Below are 26,245 nucleotides of genomic sequence, written 5' to 3' on the forward strand. Positions count from 1 at the left end.
CTTCAATTTAAGTTTAAGTTTAACTTAAACTTTTAATAATTGCAGGTTATTTGGTAAATGTTTAACTTCTGGATTCATTGTTTCGCTGTTTTAACTTTTTTCGTTAATGAACGCTCACATCGAAAGGAAAATTGGGCGAAATAATGAATCATTTTATTGTACACCTTCGGTGTTCAACATTTCGATTCAGGAGTCATATATTTGCAATGCATTTTCCTGAATACAGAACCTTAAGATCATCGAAAATGAATTCCAAAGCACTAAATGCTCGTTCCACACAGACTCGTGTAACACGAAAGTACTTTTCACCTTTTCGAAAACAGAATAACTATTACATTTTACCAACTAGAACTGTGCTCCTCATTTCCGAAAAAGTTTAAAGTTTCTGTATCTGCATAAATATATGAAAGAAAAGTTCCAGCGAATCTACAACTGTTATCTCAGAACAGACTAATTAAAGATAAACGAACAACTGTTCCGTCAGAACCAATTTAAAATATTCACGATTTCATTGAATCCCCGATGTTCATCCCACAGTAAGCACATCTTAAGTGGAGCAGGGCATCGTTGATCAGACATCGGCTACTTCTAAATCGACCGAACCAACCGAAACGTTCGACAAGATCGGGGATCCCCGACAAATTTACCTAGCACTTCCGCCGACAGGGAGTTACAGATCGACCGCAGATCGACGTCGATCGGTTCCATTCCCGAACCGGTTAATCTTGGCAGTCATCTCGCAGGGGCTATGCTAGCGGCCCGGCCTTCAAGAAAGGGCGCAGCGAAGGGTGAAAGTGAGGTCAACGGGTTCGCTTAATAGAGCATAAAAACGTAGAAGGTCGTTCTGGATCGGTCCTGGCGGGCCGTCCGGACAATTAAAGTAATCCCGCGGAAATAATCTTCGCGGGGGCCAAGCAGTCGTGGCACGAGGCTTTAAGCTCGGATGCCGCGGCGTGCCTAGTCGTGCCGGGTCGGGCCGGGTCGGGCCGGGGCCAGGTCGGTATCTCTTTAAGCCCGAGATAAGCGGGCAGCAGTTTAGAAAGGAAGCGGCCGTTGGAATCGGCCGTTTATCATCGAGGCATAGCTATTTCGGGAACAATCCGACTCGTTTTAGTGGCTCTCAAAATCAGGACGCGGGAGAAAATGGGGCAGAAGGGACGCGGCGAACGACAAGAATGCCGAGGGAACGGCGGGATCGGGCTTCGCCCGAGGATTGGATGCTGTCGTGAGACGCGGGCGGCAGGGGAAGAGGGAACGCGGCCGTCGTCCGACTAAACGTTAAGTGATTGCCCTAGCTAACGAAAATTACAGAGGAGCGAGAGCGTCGCCGGGCGTGCTAACCGGAACGATAAGTCACCGCTGCCGTTGTCTCCTTTCCATCCGCGTTATCGTTTCTTGCCGCATCCGTCTTCGAGCCGCGGCACGCGAGCCGCAAACAGAATCCGCTCCCCGCGGAAACAAATTCATTTACGCGGGGCTCGCCCGCCGGAGATATTGTCCGCCGTACGACGACGACGACGTCGAGCGAAAGGAACGCCGCGGAATTCGTTGAAGAACGGAACGCGGAGCCGTGCCGGAGTGGCCGGGAATTGTGTTTCCACCGCAACGGTAACTGCGGGCCCGTTGTTCAGCTGCCTCGAGCCGCGCTCCCTTTTTTCCTTTCCGAACTAATTGATACCCCCTTTGTCGCGACGGTTACGGGACAGCGGAGAGCCGGAGAACGGCCAGGTCCGCGCGTAAAGAGCACTAATTAGGGGCCATTTATCGCCGGCCTTGAGGACGTTTCTTCCGTATATCCGTCGCAACATCTGTCTCGCCTTGTTTCGCCTTTGACTTTCCTCCTTCCGGCTGGAACGTTCACGGTGACGAAGCTCCGCCGCGCCGCCAGATTTAGCGGGATTAGCCGCGAACGGAGAAGCTTAAACTCCTTCGCGGCGAAGATACCGTTAAAAGGGCGGATCCGGAAAGTTCGAGGGTATTTATGAGCTCCGCGGCGCTAATTGGACCGCGCCCCCTTCGTCCGCGAAGAACGGGAAATCTGCGGCCGGGAATGACCGGAAGATATTCGGTCCACGGGAACGGAACGGCGGAACGCTCGCGGATGGTTTATGCATGGTGCCAGTGATTTCGATGCCTCTATGAAAAGTGCATCGGCCACTATGAATAATGTATCTGCGCGGGGGCGAAGGTACCGGTTCGTTTCACTTTCTCGGCGAATTTCCGTTTCGAATGTAATCGTCCCGCAGTAGAACGGGCTCGCATTGGTCGGACACGCTTCATTTGTCCCCGCGGCCGAAGAATTGTCCCGGTTGCCGCGGGACGAAACGAGTCGCGCGTCAGGTATTTAAAGCGAAGCGTTAATATTTTAGTATTTTTAATTGCGTTTGCAAGCCATGAATTTTATGTGTGTACCGGGGAAACTAACGTCGAGCGGGCCGCATGATGCATTCGAATAATTTTGTCTACGGAATGAAGCGACGTCCGCGAGGCGTGGAACGAATTCGAAGAAGACGCCAGCCTCGAGCGGATAGAGCCTGCCGTTGCTCGGCCCGCTCGATCCGATCGACGTGTAAATAAATTGCCGATGTCGTAAACTTTACGGCGTTCGCTCTGTCCACCGTGAACCGACGACTACTCGCTGCAGCAACGGGGCTGCTTCGTCGCAGTTTTCGACGAGCTTATCGGCGAGACTCGCTGTCCCGACGCAGTAACCCGTTAGTGCAGATATTATCGTAGATCCGGTGCTCATAACGTGCTTCTATTATGTATCGTCTAGAGTGTGCTTTGAATAAATTTAGATCGATATCTTACGGCGAACTTGCTCGCTCGTGTGTCTTCCCGCCGCGTTCCCGCCCCTTTTTGCTCGGCGACATTATCGGTGTAATGAAATTCAGAAAGCAAGTACATTTTTAGGGGGACAGGGAAGAGAGGGCGGGCGGCGCGGCAGCGGCGAGCTTATGTCGGGGCGAAAAGATTATGCAAAGCATTAGACTGCCGGATGAATCTCGTTAAAAGCGGGGCGTCACACGGCGACGAAGGACGGACTTGTGTTTTCAGACGGCGGGCTACAGGGAAGGGTAGGTAGTTAAGGAGCCAACCTTCAAGGTGCGGCGGACACTAATATAATTGTCCCTCCGATCACGTGATCTCGTGCCGGCTAATGACGTCATTACGTCACGGTAATAGGCGTCCCCTAACAGGCTGTCGAGACTGAAACTCGAGTTTCGCTGCCTATCATCCTTTCGCAGCTGCCTTTCTCCTTCTGCTCCCCTCGGATCCCGGCGATAATTGTTGTCGGGGCTGTGACACGACGCCGAAAACACAAGAACTGGAACGGAGCTTTCAAGGTTAGGAATTTTGATCCCGAAGAATCGTGGGGGCAAGGTTGATCAGACTGGAGAAAGCAGGGAGGAAGCAGTGTTCGGTATTGTTCGAATAATATTGCATTTGAATGAACGTGACGAATAAGTAATTAATCGTTCGGTTATTTACTATTTGCATTATTCATTATTTAATATTCGCGTTATTCGTTAGTTATTACTTGCGTTATTCATTATTTCAATTATTCGGTATTCGTTTGATGAACCTTTATTCGTTATTTATTGTTCGTTATTTTTTACTCGCGTTTGACTCTGGACAATACGATGATTCTATCGATTAGAAGAAAGTTACTGCATCATGTGAAAAATATGAACGGAAGGAAAGCTTTATTAAAGGTTAACGAAATTGCAGTTGTAATTTCAAGTCTCTCCTGAAAAGTTGTCACGAATTAGATGCCATTCAAAAACACGAAAATTGTTAAATAAGAACTGTACAATCGAAAAACACTTGATTTTAAACATTTGTTGAATATATTTATACATTCAAAAACTCTTAAAAATGATTAACCATTTTTCTGTAAGCAGAAGCAGCTCTTACGGAGTCGGACAGCGCTCGAATCGCATTGCTTTCAGCACTAAGAAATTGGACGGATTAAAACAATTACAATTCCAAGTAGTACCAAGTAGTACGGACAAGATCGGCCAGGAAGAAGTAGACTTCAAGTAGCACGAAAGCCACGGATCGTAGATCCTGCAAGTTTGTCAAAGCTGCGCTTGAAGGGCAGGGCAATTGCCGAGTAGAATGGCCCGGCATTAGTCAGACATTCACGGGGTGAAGCGCTGGTTGGCCCGGGCACGCGAACAAACGCGGCAGAACGGGAAGAAAAAGAGGTCGAGCGAAGGCTTAACGACGCGTAATCTAGCGTTCTCGCTCGCAGCTAAATTCCCTCGTCTTCGCGGTGAAAAACCGTGCGTGAACGCGTTCCCCGAATGTTTTTAATCACGGGATACCGGTCCCGCGAACGGGCCTCGGCTCATACATACGTACACACACGAGAGAGAGAGAGAGAGAGAGAGAGAGAGAATGAAGGAGAAAACGAGAAAAAGTGAAAGAGTGCGAAAGAGTAAGAGAGCAAGAGAGTGAGAAAGTGAGAAAGAATGAAAGATTGAGAGAGAGAGAGAGAGAGAGAGAGAGAGAGAGAGAGAAACAAAGAGAGAGAACGAGAGAGAGTGAGAGACTGAGAAAAAGTAAGAGAGCGAGAGAGAGAGAAAGAGAGAACGAGAGAGAGAGAGAGAACGAGAGAGAGTGAGAGACTGAGAAAGAGTAAGAGAGCGAGAGAGAGCGAAAGAGAGAACGAGAGAGAGTGAGAGACTGAGAAAGAGTAAGCGAGCGAGAGAGAGCGAAAGAGAGAACGAGAGAGAGAGAGTGAAAAAGTGAGAAAGAGTGAAAGAGTGAGAAAGAGCAAGAGTGCGAGAGAGCGAGAGGGAGCGGGGAAGTAAACGCTAGAACAGTGGGGATCCCGGGGCGAGTTTAGCCAGCGTTTGTCGGGGATTCACTCGGTTTCCACGCGGACACGTAACGACCGCTTTTGCCATGGCGCGCGTACTTTGAATTTATTTTCGAGCCGGGGGCGCCGCGGCTCGTCACAAAGAACCCGCACGCGCGCTCCGCTCGGGACGAAGAGCGAGCACGAGCCCTCGTGGAAACCGGGCCCCGGCGAACGGCGAAAAGATTTTTCATGCATTTCGGCCGCGTTATGGAATTTCTAACGAACCACTCGTCGCGGACGGGCACAAAGGGTGATTAGGACGGTGCCCGACAGCGATTACGCCGCGATCCGATCCGACAGACACCAACCGGAAAGTATCCTCGAGCGTCCTAGGCCCGGCGACGCGTAAAGTCACTCGTACGAGGGCGCAACTTGATTGTAATTACGATCTTCCTAACCCCCGAAGTGCACTTCGGTTCTCCCGCTGCTGTTGCCTCTGTTACCGTTGCTATTGTCGTTGCTGTTACCGTTCGCGTGTGCGCGAGTAACGAACTGCGCCCGAGAGCCACGCCAAACATTCGCGCGCCTGTATGCGGCCGCCGCATTCTCCGGATCTTTGTGCAACAGGACTGTGTGTGCGGGCATCCAAAGGGAAGTTTCGCGATGCCGGGCGTTCTGCGCGCACGTACAACTCCCGACGCTTCGCGCGTGTACACGTTTGCACACGCTCTCCCAAGACCGGTTAACACAGCGCGCGCGTTCTGCAGGTGCACGCCCGGCTACCAGACACGATTAGGGTGTACCGGCGATAACGACGATGGCGTATCACTCTCGAGGTGCTCCGTATTACTTCGGGACAATGCTTGGTAAAGCCGTGGCGACAATTTTATAGTTTATCCTTGTAGTGGCATACCGCGATACTTGATTTCTAGACAATTCTTCTGACATAACTCTGACATAAGCAACTCTGCCACGAACGATCCGGAATTGTCTGATTTATGGACGGGCTTTACTACTCGCATATTACGCTTCTTTGTCACGCTGTAGTTAATAAGCAGCGGATTGTATTTCGTTATGATGAAAATGAATGGATCAAAGAGAACACTTTAGAGATATTGACAGAATCTAAGAATATTATTAAAACCAGAGTTTCGACTTATATTAGCCAATTAACTGTTGCAATCTCTTTGGAAAGTGTACAAGTTACTGTTATTACACTGAATATGTTTGATTACCTTCATATTTCGTTCAACACTAGATCTACGGAGTACAAAAAGCAGCTGTTTCATATTAGTTTATAAAAGCAAGAATAAGACATTAATTTGATTTTTAACAGGCGCTATTGTAACATTTGCCGTATAAGTAACGTATAAATTGAATAAATACCTCGTAAATATATTCTTACGATACGAATAATCGTGAATTAAAAAATCAGTGAATCCAATGTTAAAGGTGGAAACATACTAACATCGCGTCCAGGAATCATAAGAAAAAATAATACGTGAAATAATGAATTACCACGAAGATCCGTGGGTTCGGTAATTAGGCAACTCTCTCGCAGGATTTTCTGCGAGATTTCGGTCCGACCGGAGGCAGGCCACGGCAGATGCCGCGCGTTATAAATACGTCCATCGAAAGACGTCGACGCACAGTTCCACCGACAAGGGCTCGTCGGTGAGCTACTATTTACGTTCCACGTATTATTATACAACGACCCAGTTATTTGCCGCAGGCGGCGGCGTTGTCGGCGGCAACGGCGGAACAGGAGTATACTAATTTATATCAGAGCGTCGTATATCCGTCCCGTTTCACTCTGGATTTCCTATAATTATCCTGGGGATCGAGACACGAGGCTCGCAGGCGAGCCAATGGGAGCGGGGGCCTCGCGGCTCGACGAGGAACCGGCACTCGAGGCTTTCGGGGCGCTACGCGCGTTGCATCCCTCGAATATCCTCTGAACGCCTCGCGACCTACTATTCTCCCGCGACGCGCTCGAGCAAGAAGAACACCGGCTCGAGAGGAAACAGAGTACATCATTATTCGGGGAATGTGGGTTCACGGCCGATCGCTTGCCGAAAGCTGCCGATGCAAGCTTCGTTGAGCCGTTCGAGAGACCCGCGCTCGCTTCATTGTTACCGTCTTTTCTCTTTCCTTCTCCTTTTCCTCTCGCGTCTCTCTCTCTCTCTCTTTTTTATTCTCGAGGCGCGTCTTAACAATCCTCGGTAACTTCCAACCCTCGGTTCCGGATGGTCCGGTGGTCATTACACGGCCCTGCCTGCCGGTAACGAGACCGTAAAAGACTACGTGTGGAAGAAATACGTTTTAGGCTTCAACTCCCACGGAAACGCGTGCTGCATACGCGGTTGGATCATCGTTTGATCACGAATTAACAGGTGTGCTCTAGTGATCACGGAATGATAGAATAAACTAGAGTGATTCACGAGACAATTTATATGTCGGTACAGTCTTGTCTGATCAAATATTGACCTTATCTGCTACCTTATCGACCTTATTCCGCTGTTGTCTAGAACGCGTTCTTTTCGTTCTCCTCGTTGGAATTTTCTTCGTAAAGAAACAATGCGACTTCTTGCATCGGCGTTTCTCGCTTGTATTTTTTGTTGCACTTCCAACAATATTTTTAAATTTTTCCGACGAGAAATAGTCGAAGCTGGCCTGTACTAGGACGTCCTCGCGATTTTCGACGACAGCAGAAATTAGCGCCGACTTTGACTCACGTACGACGATCGTAGACCAGTCGATGCTACGTCGAGATATCGAGGGCTCGAGAAGTTCCAAGCGCGAGGATTCGAGAAAATAGCGGAGTTTAGGAGTTCTTGCTCTATTACGAGGGAGGAATGATTCTTATTCCAACGATTATTTCGGCACCTGATTAAACGCGCGATGGTTCCCGGGCAATCTCTCGGTTTATCGAGCTCCCGATTCGTTTTCCCGGTTTTGACGGTCGCGATCATGCTCCGCGGGCACGATAAGGAACATAAATAGACGCTCGAGGGAATCGAGCGCGCGAGACGTCGGCAAAACGAGAAAAAAATCGCGGAGCCACGACGGGGTTGAAGCAGGAGGAAATATATTCCCAGGATTCTCCCCTTCGTCCTTTTTCTTGGCTCGATTCCTTGTCGATTGGTCCTCTCAATCGCGGCAACTCAGTTATCTGCTCTGATTCCCTTAAATCGATCCGGGAGGAAGTCGATACTTGCGGGGAGTTGGCCTAGCCTGCATAACGAGCCAAGAAAATACCGGTGGAAAACGGTCGACGGTCGACGGTCGCCGGTCGTTCCTGGGAACTTCGGTCCTACGCGGGCTTTCGGTCCCTGCGAACGTTTTTATTCGCGTATAAAAAGCAGAACGGCGAACTCCGGCACGGCGCAATAATTAAACATCCCGAGGACCGTCCTTCGAGTTTCTTACTTTATCGTCAAACTTCCCGACTGTCTCGTTCCCTGACGCTCGAAGAAACGTCTCTCGGTCCGGGTCCGCTCGTTTTCTTCTCGGAGGATCACCGAGGGCTGCGACTCGGCGCTGCCGGGGATAGAACCGAAGAAAAATGATTGCCATCCCGTCCGCCCACCTCCCTTCTTCGCCCTCCAGTGACCAGCCTTCTCGCAGCCGAATGTTCCGGCCGATACGTGTTGATTAGTTTCCCTTAACTGCGAAGCCGTTACCGGCCGGGAGCTTCGATCTCGCGGGGAGCCGATCGATCCGCGCGTTGACTTTTACACCCGAACAGCATCCTTTAATTGAGCTCGGCCGCGTCGCTGTTAATTGAACACGCCCGAGTCGTTACTTCGCGCCTCCCACGCAGCCTGCCGCCGCCCTTCACGCTCCGCCGCGTGCGAGCGAAGAACCAAGAACCTCCGGATAAGCCATCCGCGAAATCCCTGAATGCTCCAGCGAATCCATTGATTCGGCCAGAGGGACCGAGGCTCACCGTCGAAACAAGAAAATCATCGGATACCTCGGCCTCGCGGAGCGTGATTTCCAAGAACTCGATCCGTCAAGCATCTTCGTTGCGCCGGCTCGATGCAGCGGGCATGTCTGATCACATGCGGACGACTCTACTTGCTGTACGGTACTCGTTCACGCTGTTGCGGAGCAACGATTTTCGTTGGTGCGGCGATCGGATGATTTTCGTAACGGTGGGTTCCTTGTCTGACTTTGTGGCGAACTGTTCTACTTGGTACAGACATTTGGCGTTGTTTTAGTATACGACGTGATGAGCCGAACATTTGCGAATTGATCGATTATTTTTTGAGTGGAATATTATAGCAGGGAGAAGAGATTGAGCGAGTTGAATGGCGGTGGAGCACTTGCCTGACCGAGTTCTGATCTCTTCTACTTGCTTGTACGAATCACATTTCACTGCATAGAATACATGTGAAGATTTGCGAAGCATCGAATCGATCATGGAAAAAAGTGGAATAGCTTCGTCTGATCAAATGTTGACCTTACCTACTTACTTGTGCGACTCAGATTTTACTTCAAGCAATACTCTCGAACATGAATGAACTATTGAATTGATCATGAAATAGAATAGAGAGTAGAATAAAGTAGATTAAAATGACTAGACTCGCATGTCCGTATGATTTCTGTTTGACAAAGCACGAACCTGTTCTACTTGCTTCCGCGCCGAAAAATGTATTCCATCTCTCCTAACATCGATCTTAACGTTTTCGATCGCTTATCAATTGACGAATTGCCTCCGAAGTAGAGATAAGCCGTTGGAGTCCCCCACGTGGTCAGAGAACGTCCGGATCATACGAATTTTCGCAGCGTGGAATCGGGAACGGTATAAATAAAGTATGAATTCGATCCGCCGGTAATTCTCGGAGTTTCTCTATCGTGTCCGGGAGATCTCGTTAAATCTCGGACCGCGGGCTCCCGTCCGGTAAAATAGTATGGCCAGGCGTTGCTCAATAGGGTCGCTAAGCGGTAAGTAGCGAAAGGTAATAAACGATCGGGACGTTGGCCCAAAAACGGAACGAGTCCTCCGTCGATTATCCGGTATCTGATTCACGTGGAGTCCGCCGGTTGATCGCGGGCTTCTTATCGGGTCTCGTGGGGAATGATAAAAATATCTACGTGCCCTGAAAACTTTCTCCCGGTCCTCCGGGGAGCCGGGCGGAGGGCCAGGGCGGGCACGGGGACACCTTATACACCTTAATTGCGTCTGCGAGCGTAAGGTAATGTCATTAGAGCACGGTCCTTTGAAGTCGAAATTCAATTATTTTATAGCGTGCTAGTGCTCGCCCCGCGCTATAGCCACTTAAGGCGAGCATACAAAGAGGGTGGGGGTGGTAAATGTCCAAGTTCTTCTTAGGGGGGGTGGGGGAGGGGCAGTAGAGGGACAACCGTATAACTTCTTATTAACGTTTCGAACTCGCGGCTAATTCCGTCGGTAATTTACGCCCACGTAAACGGAACCGCCTCTATTGTGCTGTCTGTACAACCTCCCCCAATCCCTCCCCGCTCCCTTCCCTCTCCCAGAGAGAGAGAGAGAGAGAGAGAGAGAGAGAGAGAGAGAGAGAGAGACGAAGGGTCGAATTTCACGTGCAACGGCACGAGCCACGTCACCTGTCCCCGGTAGCCATTTTCAATGTCGACCAATTTCGAGAAGACGCCTCTACCTTGCTCCCCGGTGAACCGAGGACTCGGTATTTTAACTGGAATTTCTACTATCAATAGCTCCGGGGCGCTCCGGCTCAAAGTATTTAAATAAGCAGGCGACTTGGCCGATTGGTTCGCTCCATATTGAAATTCCGTGGCTATAGGGTAAAGGTACCTAACACGGGACCTATTTTATTTCTTAGATCATAATTTTCGATTAAGCACGCTCTCAGTGAAAACAGATGAGCGTTTGAGAAATGAAATGTCTCTTTCGCGATCTATTGGAAAGTACAGTGAAAAATTTCGATTTGTTTCGTAACAAAGGAGAAGATAAATGTATACAAACTCACAGATTTAAAAAATGAGTTCATAATATAAGATTCGCTTTGGATTTTTGAGGAGGTCTACTTTTTTTTGCCTTTTTTCACAAGTTGTACGATTTGCGATTCCATAGAGTCCCAAATATTTCTAATTTGTTCTTCATTCATTTTTTAATAGATTCATACTGAACCGAGTTTCCGATTGCCTATTCAAGTTAAATTGAGCTATTAAAGTACATAAATTTCATTAAGCATAAGATACGAACACAGCTATCATTTTTACAAATATGTAGCCAATGCACTCACGAACCGTTTAATAATTTTGCCAGAGCCCACAGTAATTTAGTGGAATGCTTAAATGGTTTGACCCTCTGAACACGATATCGAATTACGTGTAAAAACTTTGTTTACAATTCTTGATCACATCATCGCGATTATCGTCAAGATAAATGAAAGCGACGTTGTCCCGGACAATCTTGTTAATTAGGACGCTACCTCTACAACGAAAATACACCATAGTCTTAAACTAGCAGTGTACTATATCATCCTACTCAACTTCACGATATCGATCAGCCAGCTCAATCCCTTTCCGCAGAAAACACCGAGCAACCCGCACGATTGTTAATTCGGTCGATTTCGAGCGTGCCGTGGTTCTCCGTGTTTACTTCGATGTTTCCCGAGACTTGGCGACCGCGTCGGACGGAGCACCGGACTGCATCGATGCTCGCTCCCAGTTGCCCTAAGCGGCGGGGTGCACCGACGCGACGGATTGATAAATCACGGAGCGGTTGGCATGCTGAGTAGGGAGCCGGCGCGAAATCCACGCGGAATTGGCCGCGGTGGAATGGTCCGATAACTGCCGCCTCAATGGAAATCTAACGAGCAATACTTCGGCGACATAACCCCCGGCAAAACTTTCGTGGGTTGGCCGAGGTGGGGGGAGGACGGGGGGAGCGGAAGGTGGATTTGGTGATTTCGTAGGTAACCGAGGCGTCCTCCTGGTCGGCGTTCTTCCTCCGTCCCCGGGAGCTCTTTCCTCGGTCTCGCCGCCTTGGAAACTCGCTTCATCCGAGGAACTTGCACCGCCTCATTCTTCCCTTGAGCCACCCTACGACCTTTCCAACCCCGTGTCCCACTTCCTCTTCCCCCCCGGGGGGCTGGTAGGTCGACGAGAACGACGGAAACACGAAACTTTGCCCGCGACTTCGACTTCGTGAGATCGTCCGCGAGCGTTGTTGAAACTTTGCTAGCATCGCAGCTCGGCTCGCCGCAATCATTGCTCACCGATCCTGACCGTTCGCGAAGCTCCGCCGATGGCTGCGGCGGCGGCGAATTATCCGCTTGTACGAGCGCCGCTCGCCGAGCGCGGCTGGTTATCGGAGAATTGCGTGAGAACGCCGGAAACGCGCCGCCGTCCGCTCCGGTTCCCGCGTTTCTTCGACGACGAATGCTCGATGAAGGTGCCCCGGTTTCGCGTATCTGCGCGGAAACCCGCACGATGCCGCATTTAATTCGTGAAAAGAACGCTGGATGCGCTGCGGTATGTCTTTCTTTAGCGAGCGCACTGTAAGTGGAATATTTCCGTGCAGCGTCGGATCTGAAGCGGTTCGATTCATGCCACGTGCGTCCTATGGAACGACCTCTTTGTACCGAGGTCAGAGAATGATGCTTCATTTTTGGCTGTCAAGATCCGTCGAAGTGTCAAGATCCGTTAGTCGTCGTGGATAAGACGCGAGGACGCGCTATAAAGCTTGTAAACAAAGGCGGATTTTTTATTTCTCGGTTTGAGATCGCAGCCTAGTTTTCGTTGTTATGCAGATTCGTCTTAGAGATTAGATTTGAAGAGAACAAGAATTTCTATTAACACTAGATTTATGGAACACTAATTTGGTTCAGTGTTGCTTAATTTAAAACGGGTCATTAATTTTTTAATCCACGATTATTCCGATTGTAAAGATATATTGTGCATATGCGTTACACATATTGCAGCGACGAATGCAGCTCCACGTCCGGCTGTTTCGAAATTCGTTCAAAGTGGAATGTGTCGTCGTTGGTCAGACGCGAGTACGTAGCAGCCTAAGGTGCGCGGAGTCAAACGCGATACGGCAAGGAAAGCAGTGGTACGAGCGCTCATTAGTCAGGCTCGATTGAGCAGAAGATTATTTGAGCTTGGCAAAGTATTAAGCGCGATTCTGGGCGCAATTAAACGAACTATTTACAAACGCCATAACCGCGCCAAGTTCCTCGCCACTCTTCAATGACCAAGTATCACTCGACTTCAATTGCATCACTGCTCCAGGCGTCACTTGACATTTCGCGTAGCCTGCCAGCGCTCCGAGCCAGTAGTTCAGGAGTGTGCATAGTTCGCGGTGCACTTCAAACGAGGGCCGAGTTAAATTTGATCGCATGATTAATAGCAAGGGCGTTCTAACGCGGAGTCGTCGTCGTCGTCGTCGTCGTCGCCGCCGCTGAAATGCCATTTTCTCTGCGCGAAGAATCCGAACGGAGTCGGACCCCGTCGGCCGGTCCGCTAATTACGGTGGCCGGGAGAGCTCGAAGGTGCATCAGCGTGGAAACGCAATCTGGGACGAGATGACGGCCGGCTTCTTTTTCCGCGATCGCCCCGGCGACCGTCGCTTTCATACTAACATCCTCGGACATGCTGCATTCACCGGTCTGTCGTGGCCCGGCCCGACGCAAATTGGAGCAGAAAGGGTAATCATTCAATGGGATCAAGCGTGAAAGATGGGTCCGCGGAACGATATAGGAGTATTATACTCCTACCGGGAAATATTCCGAATGGTAATTCCGCCGTCGTGTGACGGCGCAGAGCCGGCCAAGGTTTTCCGAAAGGGTTCCATTATTCTTCGCGCACGTTTCCAGCGCGTTCCCGAACCGTGTTAACACCTGTTACCGGTGTCCTTCCTTGTTTTATCGCGGGGATTCCGCGGCTCGATCCGGGACCGTGTCTTCCGGAATCCCATAAATCGCGGACATTGTTCGCGCAAGCCTACAGAGCCGGCGATTCAATTACAATACCAATCTTTCAGGACCGGGCGGCTCCGTTCTTGCAGCCATTAAAATCATTTTTCATGGAATGATGAAATTTTCTGAAATTCCTCCGGGTTCTATCGTCCCATATGTTACGCGTTTCAAGGAAGAAAGGAAGCCGTAAAACTCCGATCGTCAACACAGTGTGATTCGTTTATAGTCTATGCTTGGTCGACAAGATTTGTTTCTATGGGTGTGCAACGTATAATGATCGATTTTGTTTTGTCATTACAGTGAATTATTTTACAAAAGACATTCTACAATATAAAAATCCGCCTTGTCACAGGAATAAGTCTGAATTTCGCTTAATTACAGCTCAATTATCATTGACATCGATTTGCAGGAAGCACCGAGAAATTTAGACTTTAATAATATTTTATTTAATAGTATTTTATATCTAGCTATACTCCATCCGCACACAAGAATTCCAAGAAAGTATATCAACACCTGTGAGTAGACAAAATAACAGATTATATTTTTAAATTTATTATTATTATTACTATTATCAATAAACGTAACTTCTTCCTGGCCTATGGACTCTCCGCGTTGGTACATTCGTTTCGAAAGTTCGCGCGTGTACCGTCGTGTTGAAGTCGCATAAACGTTTGATTTTCCAAGCGCGCGATAAAATCACGTGCAGCGAAAAAACTAGCACGGGAAACAGTGCTAGAGCGTCGCGCTTGTGTTCGTGCTCGAAAGTCCTTAGGAGGTCGCGTTTATCTCCGCAGAATTGCAAGAGATCCATTAATCCAACACCGAAGCCAGCGACGTTACGTTAGAATATCAACAGCGATCGGTATGTGTATACTAAATGCACACACGCTGCGACGACTCCCGCAGGCGCAGTCGCTAATTAAGCTGACTAAAGACGTTGTATCGTGCGTTGGCGCAGCGCTGCAATCAAGAACCCGCTGCACTACGTACTCGGCGGCTTGTGTACCCAGGTCTCCGGTCTTCTTATTTCGATTGTGTTTCCGACGGTGTTTCCGTCGGCGTATCGATGCGGCCGACCGGTGGATCTCGCACGGCGTCCGCCCGATTCGATAATCGATACAGCCCGGAATTTCTTCGGCCAAGTGACAGGAATTCCCTTATGGGAAACTGGTGAATATGCAGGCATGTTGCATACGTGGTAACTGTTCCGGGAACCGTATCTGCCCGGCTGTCTCGTATCCTGGACAGCCGGTTGGTGCGTCAGCGTGGTATGTGACCGCAATCGAAACTGTCTTCCGGTTTACTTTTCTCCGTTGCAGCTACCGACTTCGTTCCAATTCCGGGATAGGTTCACCCATCCCTTCGCCGATCCTTTCATACACCGAGGCGCGGTCCCGATGTTTCGTTTATTAATCGAACAGCCTGTTCTCGCCCACCGAAAATCCGATCGATCGATATCCGCGAGGCCTCTGGTGCCGATGCCGATGCAGACGCCGATGCCGATGCCGTTGCAGCCGCCTCCGCCCTCGTAAAGTGTCAATCACTGTCCCGACGTGAACAGAATCGGCCGATGGTCCAGGGATCGAAGCCGTTCGACAGATTTTCCTCCGGCCCCGGCGGCGGCCAACGAGATTTCCCGGGATCGGATAACGCGACGGAATTTCGCCACGGGAGGCCGATCGAGGCGCCAAAATGCATTTCGTGCGGCAACAATTCCCGCGAGCGTTCCCGCAGCCCTTGCGCCCGGCCCCTCCGGCTGCAATTGCTAATTAGAGTGGCGTGAAGGGTCCACCGGTGTGCCGAATCGAGATTGCAATCAGGATCTACACGATCACGGCCGCGCCGTTTTCTTTGCACGACTGGATCGCCGATACACGCCGCGCCGAATACGGCGCCCCGACTGCCGCCCAGGAAAGTAGAAACAGATTGTATTAAGTCGGACATATTCTGCATCTCATTAGCATCTCATCGCGGACACCTATCTGGGACGGAACGGTGAAACGTGGCCGGGGTATTCCAACGAGGAATTATGTACTTTCTGCGGAAGAGGGTCGTGCATGGTCAGAGACCTTTATTAATTCCCCATTCAAGATTACGTTGTTGCCTTTCCCCTAATAGATACGTCTTGATGTATGGCCGCGGAAGATGCATGAACACGATATAGATACACGGGCTCCCCGGGTTTTGCATTTTATCAACATCCAGTTTCGGACACTTCGCTCAGGTAGAACCCTTTGAATTGCAGAGTGGAAACGTGTTCGTTCCAAGTAGAAGCGGACGGCAAGCGATCAGACACGTTCCTGCTTCCTGCATTAATTCGTATCATCTTCGATCTTCAACTGGACGTCTCTTACAACGTATCTTGCAGAATACATTCGTTGCAGCCACGTCGCGAGAACTAGAAACGGATTTCTCGTTCTACGTAGAAATGGACTGCACGTGATCAGACGAGACCGGCTGATCCACTGGCTGCATTAATTTGTGCGCCATCTTCAATCTTGAACTGGATGCGTTTTCTTACACGTCTTGTATTATACGTTGAAGACGAGTCATGGAAACAGACCGTTCGTCCTAAGCAGAAGCGGCCCGACTGTCGTCAGACGAAACTGATTCCCCTATTACCCGCATTAATTAGTGTCGCCTCCAGTCGCCAACTACGGCGACTTCTTCCACACACGTCTCGCACAATAAATTCAAGCCAAACGTGCCTGAAGTAGAAACAGATTGCCCAAAGTCGGACGCGCTTGGCATCTTATCAGTATTTAATTCGAGATGTCTTCTCTGGAGCCGGGCACGATGGAATTCGGTTTCATAAGGTCCGACGAAGAAACGGCGCGAAATTACTTCGGCCAAGTAGCAGCGAATCGCGCGGGATCAGGCAATTATTAATTCCTCTCTTTTACGCACTAAATCCCTCTTCAGCGTTCAAGTGGCTCGTCTTTTTCCGCGAGCCGGCGGGGAATTCAGGTCACGCCGAGAAAAGTAGAAACAGATTGCATTAAGTCAGACATATTTTGCATTTCATGAATATCTCATTTCACGCATCGCAGCCGGCCGGGAGGGCGTAGAACCTTCAACGCCGGGAAGAAGAATAAGGGCATAATTATATCCTGTAAGTAGTAGCGGATCGCGCGTCGTCGGACGGGCGATCGATCCTCGAATTTCTCGCACGCGTTCGCCGCGCGGGAAATCTCGGTCGACGATTTTATCGCAATTTTATCCCGCGGAATTCCTCATCGGGATGGGGAGGGGGATAGTTTCGGCGATCTTAATTAGCAGCTTCGGGAAACTAAATGCGCCGGCGAGGATTGTTCGGCGGGTACATAGAGGCGCCTGCATCGGTCTTCGCCGGCTCCATCCGGCCGTTGTTGTACAATCAAGCAAGTTTCGCTGACGCATCGGTGGAAAACTTGCGAAACAGGTCCGAAATCGGGGCCTCCGTTTTCGAATTCTTGCGTGCCGCGAAGGCAAACGGGAAGAACCAACAGAGAAGCCGTGGAAATCGGGGACGATGATCCCGCGGCGTTCAGGTTCACGACCGCGGAGGACGGGCGGAGGGGCGGGGAACGACGGTTTATCGTTGCCGATGTAGACATGGAATTCCAAAATGTACGGTTGCGCAGTTTAGACATAAATTAGACGGGATGCGGAAGATTCCCCCGCGAGGGCCGCACTCCTTGGAATAGCTGCGAGCTATCGCAACGACTGCCGGCTGGATGCATGATGCCTGTAATTGTTCCAGCAACGTACGCCCGCGTACTTGTTACACCTCCGCCGACAAATTAATGGCGGCGAAGAATACTGGCTGGTTTAGGAAATGGAATTGTTAAACTTCCCGTTGTTCCTTATCTCACGGCGTGTGCTTACCCGCCGGGAGTTACTACGATCGCGGGCATAACTTAATACGCCTGAAGAACGGTTGAATAATTGTCCGGATGCGGAGAACTCGAAGACACTTATGGCTCGTTGTCTGGCTCCTCGGTTGACTAAGCTACCCGGCAAGCAACGCGCGACGCGCCTTTATTTATTTACTCGCGATAGGACGGCTTCTTCGTGCCCACCGGGATTCTAACGACATTTTATGGAAGCAGTCCTTGGGGTCTGTTCGTGACATTCTGTGGAATATCTCATGCCAATAGATATTTTTTAACTGTAGGATGATCGAAGCTTTAATGGTTAAGCTTTCGAGTCATAGAAATAATTCGGGTCGAAGTAAACTCAGCGTAGTCAGTCTGCGTTTAAAAACAATATACAGGATGCCCAAAAATGTCTCTTTTCCTTTACAAAAATTTTCTCCGTCAGCCGGGATTTTTGCCATCTGTCCGGAAATCAATCCCACAAAAATCCCGAAAATGAATTTTACTAGTCTCAGTAACTGGTCCCCCCAAAATTTTGCTATCGACCGATGTGGACCAGTTACTGAGACTAGTAGAATTCATTTTCGAGATTTTTGGTATGTGTCCGGAAATCCATCCCACTAGTCTCAGTAACTGGTCCACCTAGGTCGATAGTAAAATTTTGGACCAGTTACTGAGACTAGTAGAATTCATTTTCCGGATTTTTGTCATCTGTCCGGAAATCAATCCCACTAGTCTCAGTAACTGGTCCAAGCAAAATTTTTGGACCAGTTACTGAGACTAGTAGAATTCATTTTCGAGATTTTTGATATGTGTCCGGAAATCCATCCTACTAGTCTCAGTAACTGGTCCCTCTAGGTGGATAGCAAAATTTTGGACCAGTTACTGAGACTAGTAGAATTCATTTTCGGAATTTTTGTCATCTGCCCTCCGCACTATGCCAGTTCAAATGCCAAAGCAAATGTACTAACAATAAACTATTGGCCAGTCCAAGCATCTACAACGGTCTTCGTTACGTCGAGTCAAGGTAAACGGCGAAACAACGGTCGCTCTTGGGAAGGCAATTTAGATACCGGCGTAAACAATGGATCTCTTCGCATGATCCCACAGCTAGCCCGCCTCCCACCGGATTCCAACAGCAAAACGGTAGCCAGCTGCAATAAGCAGTTACAATCTCGTCATTCCGAAGATAACGCCGTTCCATAACAGCGCTGTCGAAGCAGCATCCGTTCAATCGATCAAAATTTATCAGACAGCGCGCGAGAGAGAGAGCTCGCCGCGCCGGTCCCTCGACGAGAGGACATAGATCTCGCTCGGAGAGGATCAAACCGAACGGAAGGCCGAATTGGATGGTCGAGGAGCACCGTGAAAGAAAACAACGACCAACGGGAACGAGACAATACAGAGCGGGAGGACGATAGAGAGGGGCCCTCGGTTCCGCCTTTAGCGTGTTGCCGCGTCAGCGTTACACCCCCGTCGACTTCTCTGCCAGAAGATATACTGCTAAATAATGTACGGACGTCTACGCTAACAAACAGCTTTTCAATTTAATAGGCACTCGTTAATACGGAAGTGTTTAAGTTGCAAACTACGGTTGCGCGACCGCGGTCGAGAAACTCCGCGAAACTACGCCGATTCGCCGATGCTCCTGCCGCGGGACTCGTAGCCTCAACCTCGTTCCTCCACTGCCGCTCATAACTATTAGGACACGTTTGAAACGGCATAACGTTCTAAAACTGGATTAAACGACTCGAATTGTTTCCTAGGTGATAGGTGGACTAGTCTACTACACGATCGCTGAAACACTTTTCTTGAATTTTGTTGCTATATTCATTCCTATACATTTCATATACTAGGAAATAATATAAAATAATATAATAATAATATAAAATATAAAATAATATATAATAATAATATATAATATAAAAAAATATAGAATAACATAAATAGTAAACAACTCACGGTTTTTAAATTTTTTATCTGAACCTACAACGAAAATTTAAAAAATGCGTTTCTTAGATCTCTCGGTAATCTAGACGCATGCCGAGTATTTTATTGAAAACCGACACAAAGAATTCGACAGAAGGACAAAATTCGTCGGAATTTGTTTAACTTAAAAATTCCGAAATAACCAGTTTGTTTGCAACCATTTAATATATAACGCTGACAGCTCCGTGTACGAATTAGTCGCGTATCGAACATTTTCGTTCGCATCGAACTCGCGATTACGTCTGACCATACGCGAACCGTTTCTACTTGCTGCCACGTATCAGCGATCTTGATGCTGCAATAATGGCTCGGCGAAATATCGCTATGAGATATTACCGGTAGCTGTAACTCCTTGGATCGCTATTCCCGGCGTGTCTGATCAGTGGCGAACTCGATTCACTTGCTGCCGTGCTACGGAACTGTTACTAACGATTACGCTACTTTGAGCTGCGGGATGTTCCGACGATTCGATTTGTTTTTGCGAGCTACGGTTACATCTGGATAAAATCTACAGCATACATATAATTTAATTGCGAGTTCCACGAAAGTTCCATATGAGAGTTCCGAAGTTAAGAATATTTCCAACGATTCAGCGCTTCGCTTTTGAAGTACAGGATGTTCTCACTTCTCCAGTTGCCTTTTTGCGAAGTTTCAGTTAAATCTGGATAAAATCTACCGTGGTGCAGTTTAATTGGGAACCTTTGACATGAGAGCTCCGAAGCAGAGAATGCTTCGAACTTTTCAACGACTTCGAAGTACAGGATGTTCTGACGTTCACAATTAGTTTTCACGAGTTACGGTTAGATATGGATAAAATCTACGGTCGTACAATTAAATTGAAGAACGTTCACGTCGAAGCTACAAAGTTTACAATGTTTTTAACGATCCCACGACTTTCAAGTGCACGATGTTCCGATTCCGACGAGATTCACTTAAATCTGGATGAAACTTACAACGGCATAATTTAATGCGAGAAATGTTGACATTAAAGGCTACGAGTGCTCGCGATAATTCGCGATAATTGGCGCACGTTGTGTTCTCGCGTTTAGGATTAGTTTCTGCGAGCTTCGATTAGATCCGAATCAAATCTACAATGGCATATATATATATATATACAATAGGTACATATGGTATATATGGGCCGTTTATTTTGAAAGTGGCATAAGTCACTTTACCGTAATGAAAAGTGGTGATTTTTTAATGTTTATACGAAATTATTTACACTGAGAAAAATATTAGTATCCTGAGATAACAAATACAAGTAAATCTTCTCGAAAGTTAGCATCCATATTTTTAAACGTGTTAAAACGCAAACCCCTAGATATATCGACTTAAAAACAAAGTGACTAATGCCACTTTCAAAATAAACGGCTCATATAAAGCCTGTAATTGAAATTGCAACATTGCAACGTTGCAAACTGGTCATTTCGAACTGCAGTTTCATCAGGATTAAATCTAGAAAGACGACGTTTAATTAGGAACCTGTTTAAAGGCTCCGAAGTCGAACGAAATTAAAAGAATCTCCGATTCCCAATATACAATAAAATAAAGCACAGAAAGTTGCGACTCGCTAAACTGATTTTCGCGAGCTCCAGTTACATCACGATCGAGTTCGCAACGACGGACCTTGATCGAGATAGAATTAAACATTCGCGAGAATGCGAAAATAGAGTTGAAAATCGTCCGGAACTGGTTTACCGTATGATCTATGAAATCCACGAGGATTCGGCGATCGCTCTCCAGCCGCCAGGCTCTCCGAAAATCGTTTCAGCGTAAGATATCGCCTATCGGGCTTCACGGAATCATGTTCCAACGGATTATTCCCGTGCTCCATCTGCGTCGGTTGACAGCAGCGGCGATTTTCCACGGCCGATTTCCGAGCGGAAATACGGACGGCTGGTGATCGGTGTCTGGCGGAGGTAGCCGGTCCGCGTGTTCACGCCGCGTTAAATATTTACGTCGATTAACAATCGGTGGATGCGACGGTACATAACGACGCCGATGCGGCCCGGCCTCTTCTATTTTGCCAGCCGGCTAATCGTTATGACGACGTAACGGCGCAACGTGGATCGGCTCGCGAGCGTACATAGAGGTCCGCGCGGAGGCTCGCGTTAATGGCTAATCAACGTTCTGGTCCCGGATCGTTGCCGCGGCATTCGATAAAACCCGGCAGTTCGACGACGAGGTGTCGCCGGCCTCTGCGGTTTAACTGCTAATCACACGCGCATTAATTGCGTCGATAATTAGGGGATTATATCGATTCCCCTTCTCGAGGGCCGGAGCGCGGCGACGCGACGCGCGGCGCGACGCGAGCCGCCGAGAAGAGAGCCGCGAGGAGAACGGGTCCCGACGATGCCACGGAATCGTAAATTTTTGTTTGACTTCTCGCCGGAAACGATTCGGAAGATTTCAACTTGAAGTCGGCGCAACCGATTGCAAGGTAAATACTCGGCGAGCGTTTACGCGATTCCAAGTTGCCGCAGAAAAGTTCCGAAAGCTCGTCGTCAAACAGAAAATCTTATTTGCTTTCTAAAGAGCCCCGATAGGCTAGAAATACTATGGAAATCCGAAAAAATCTTCCACCCTCGGGTTTCCACGTCTGGGGCTACCTCGTTACAGAGATTCATCCCGTCGTCCGCCGCGCCGGGATAAATTATTCAAGCGGCGCGATGACGCGGGCGTTTTAATCGAGAGAAATAATCGGCGGGGTCGCCGACCACTTCGCAGGGGTTTAATCTCGCCGCGCGAATCGCGGCAATTAAATATTCCCAGGCGACGCGCGATTCCCCGTGAAATCAACCGGGCAACAAATTGACGACTTCGATGCACCGCCTAACAACGATGCAACCGTCGGGACGCATCGGATGTCGCGGGTCGCCCGGGAAACTCCGACTCGTGTTTCTTCAAGGCAGAAAGATCCGTCTGCAGGAGACAAGGCGGACGAGCACGGTGGATACGTCATCCGTCAGCGGAGTGGATATGCTAACCGGATTGCGCGAGACCCGCGCGATGTCAAAGCGTTTTTCCGGAAAATTGCTGCGGAAATTCGTTTCGTTACCGCGTCGTCGATAAGCGGCGAAAAGGAAATCGCCCGCGGCGATCTGCAATTCGTTTCGCCCAATGAGGAGCACTCGCGAATCCTGTCGGGAAGAAACTCGTCGCAACTACAATGTTTTATGCTAAGATCGCTTCTCGAAAGTCACGGGATAATAAAAATGCTAAAGAAACCCGCGTCAAAGGAGCTCTCTCCTCGCGCGTTCCCGTGGATGGATTCTCACCTGGATGCGCAGCATGTCGCGAGTCGCCTTTCTTTGCAGTATAAACTAATGAATGCGCGCATGGTTTGCGCTTTGAAACGGTACCTTGAAAAGCTGGCTCCTCTCCGTCTACAACCTAATGTCAAGCACCCACTTCATTCTTTAAGCGGTTGTGCCGTGTGTATACAGGGTGTCCCGCCCGTTACTGTCGCCACGACTTTCTCGAGCACTTTGCACAACAGTGTTAACAAACGTGTGTTCGGTAGGAAAGTTAATTAGTTTTCGGCCAGTTGCGGACGCCGGTATAAAAGAATGTCGGTGAAACTGTTGCATCGTAACAATTCGCCTTCGTTTTCTTCAAAACGGCACATTCGCTTCGTTTCATCGTAGCTGAAGACAAAAACGATCCGTTATACCGTGAACTTCGAATTTAAAGATAATGTATAAACAAGGAATCCAATCGATCAGATGTAAAATATCAAAGATTGTTAAATATTCCGTGGAATGAAAGATGTGTTACGTGATAAAGAATCTTTATTATGTGCTATGTTCTCGATGCACGCTTACAGACTGAGAGCGAGTCGCGGGCGCAGAGTGTCATTTGTTTTGCTAGTTTTGCTCCTACCATAATCTTTACGATGGTAATAATCGATAGATTGCGACGTTGCTATACATTGGATTCTTAACAAAGATTGTATTTGTAATTTATCGTACCCTGTTGTGGAGACAAAAGTTGGAGGAGAACTCGAACGAGTCGGCTGTAAATTGATTACTGGATTAACAAGTATTGAATTATATCTAGAATCTGCTCAGCAAGTTCCTAATTAATTCCTAAATTATGAACACACAACCCAGCCATCACCGAGCTTTTCCGTGCCGATGAATAGAGAAAGATTCGAATCAGTGATGCGCAGAGCGGGCACGCAATTAGCGAATGTTGAATTGGACAATATCCAGAGACAGGATCTGCCGAGCAGGTTCCTAGACAAGACCTGTTAACCGTTCCCTTTGTAATCTCGTGCCTTTTGGCAAGGAAGGCATCATGAGTCGGCTGGCAGCGGCGAGTTTCGTCGTTAACCAGGTAATATCGTTAACCTATCAGGGAGCAGTTGTGCCTGCGTCGCTCTAATGCGTAACTACGATATTCCCCAATGACCCTGGTCATTTACCACCGGCCCACCCCTTCCGCACCGTCACTTCGCAAACCCTCAGTCTCCCCGGGGATACGAGGACAGATAATCGCGCCATCGTTTCTAATGCATCGCGCGCTAACAGAGCGCGGGTGTCGATTTAAGTAGATTTCGCCGAGTGAACAAAAAAAAGCGAACGAAACGAATCTACAGCGAAAATTACGTTGCGTCAGGTGGATCGGCGTTTCCCGCGAGCGGTTAATGTAGCCCGTTTAACAGGATTATTTGGACAATGAATCGTGTTTGATGTTCGTTTGTCCTTTGTTTGCCACTGCGAGTAATTTTACCACCATTGTTCCCTTCTTTGACGCCGCTCTTCGTCCCGTTTCCGTCTTTGACTACGAGCCACGTCGATCCCGTCGCTTTGCACCGACATGCCTCGCGACTTTGTTTTATCATCGACTATTACGCACGCTCGCCGTGGTTCCGCAGGATCGCTAACAATCGAGACACGCTTCTCCCATAGTCGACGCAGATGCGAGACGGCCTTGCCGAAATGATTTCCCTACGGTTCCGTTGACAATAGAATTGCCGAGCGGTAAACACGGGTAAAATATATTGTTTTATAACAACAATATTAGATTTATTTAAGCTTCATACGATTTTTATGATAATAATATTATAATAATAAATATATATATATATATACATATATTATAATAAATATTTATTTATTATAATATATTTGTATTTATATAATATATTTTTATAATATATTTTAGATTATAATATATATATATTATAATAAACACTCGATTGAAGAAGTAAAAAGAAATTCTAAAAATTTCTCGCGCGGAAATATTTTTATGATGTCAGGAATTTGTAAAAGAAAAAGATTGAAAACCAGTCATTTCGATTAGTACGATAGTTCTAGTGTTAAAGATTGTAAATTAGGGCACGTTTGTCGAGTAGAAAAATGGAGGACAGATGTAAATGTATTTCTCTCTGGTTTAATGCTGGTGATTGCTCTTCGGAAGTCCGGCAAATCCTTTCTGTCGCTTCGTCAAAAGCGTCGCCCCGATAGATGCACGTACAGTAGAACTCCATTTATCTGACCTCCATTTATGCAAACGAAATTTTCGTCGATCCCCGGTTTCCGTGAACAGGCGTATGATTGAATCTACTTAGCTGAACGCGAACTGCGGTTATTTGAACGCAAAGTTGCAAGCAGCGGGGGTAATCAGCGGAGTCCTATTACACGAACCCACCCGGTTATATGAACTGGATGTCTCCCGCCGAGTTCACATAAATGGAGTTTTACCGTATATAGTACGAGCAAGAGCAGCGTTCCGATACGGTATAGTTACTTCGGGCCGCATGGCAGGCTTTCAAGAGACAAGGCGGGTGCTCGGAACGACCAATCGGATCCACTAGCCAGTTAACGTTATTTTTGTTTATTTCCTTGTTTTCCCTAAACACTGCGCCTGACGAATGGCGAAACCAGTTCTCGATAATATTGTTTATCGCTCGTCGAATATTATTAGATCGTGGAATAAAACCAGTGCAATAAAAATCCAGCGCGTTCGAAATTTTTCCCGACACCCGAGCGCTCGTCCCGCGATAAGTGGAAACGGTAGGTAATAGCCAGCCACGTCAGCCGAGTCTAATTCAATAGCACGCTTTCCTGACGAATATTCAAATACGATTCCCTCGGAAACGGAGCGCCGTATGAAGGAATTTCCGCGAAAAAAACTGCCAAGCGGGGAACACACGGCAAAGTGTGGCAAGTGTCTCCGCAATTTTTCGCGGGGATTAATTTACACAGAATTCTCTCGATCGTCGTTGGGAAACGTCGACGGAATTACCGGCCGATGTTACGGTCTTCGGAACACAGCGCAGTTAAGAACTGTCGTCGTTCAGATGTCCTGTAATTTCTCTTATTTCGAGTGCTACACGTCGTCGAATACGCCACGTTACGGATTTATGCGAGTTTCGACACAGATATTCTGATAGTCATGTGTAACGTAAGAAATGTGCAAGTTTCAATAGATTATTTAATGCTTTTAGTTCTGACATCTAAGTTGCAATAAGGCAACGAAAAAATTAAAGTATTATTAAAGTACCAAAGTAGAAGAAACATAGCTATTCTACTTGTCGCGCGACCTTCGCGTTTATTGTAAAAAAGACATACGATTCCACAGGTTAAATTATTCTTTACTAAGTATATGTTTTTTCGTTATTATACTATAATGCACAATGATCTAATGTGACC

This window comes from Megalopta genalis, chromosome 4 (genome assembly GCF_051020955.1).
Source record: "Megalopta genalis isolate 19385.01 chromosome 4, iyMegGena1_principal, whole genome shotgun sequence".
NCBI lineage: Eukaryota > Metazoa > Arthropoda > Insecta > Hymenoptera > Halictidae > Megalopta > Megalopta genalis.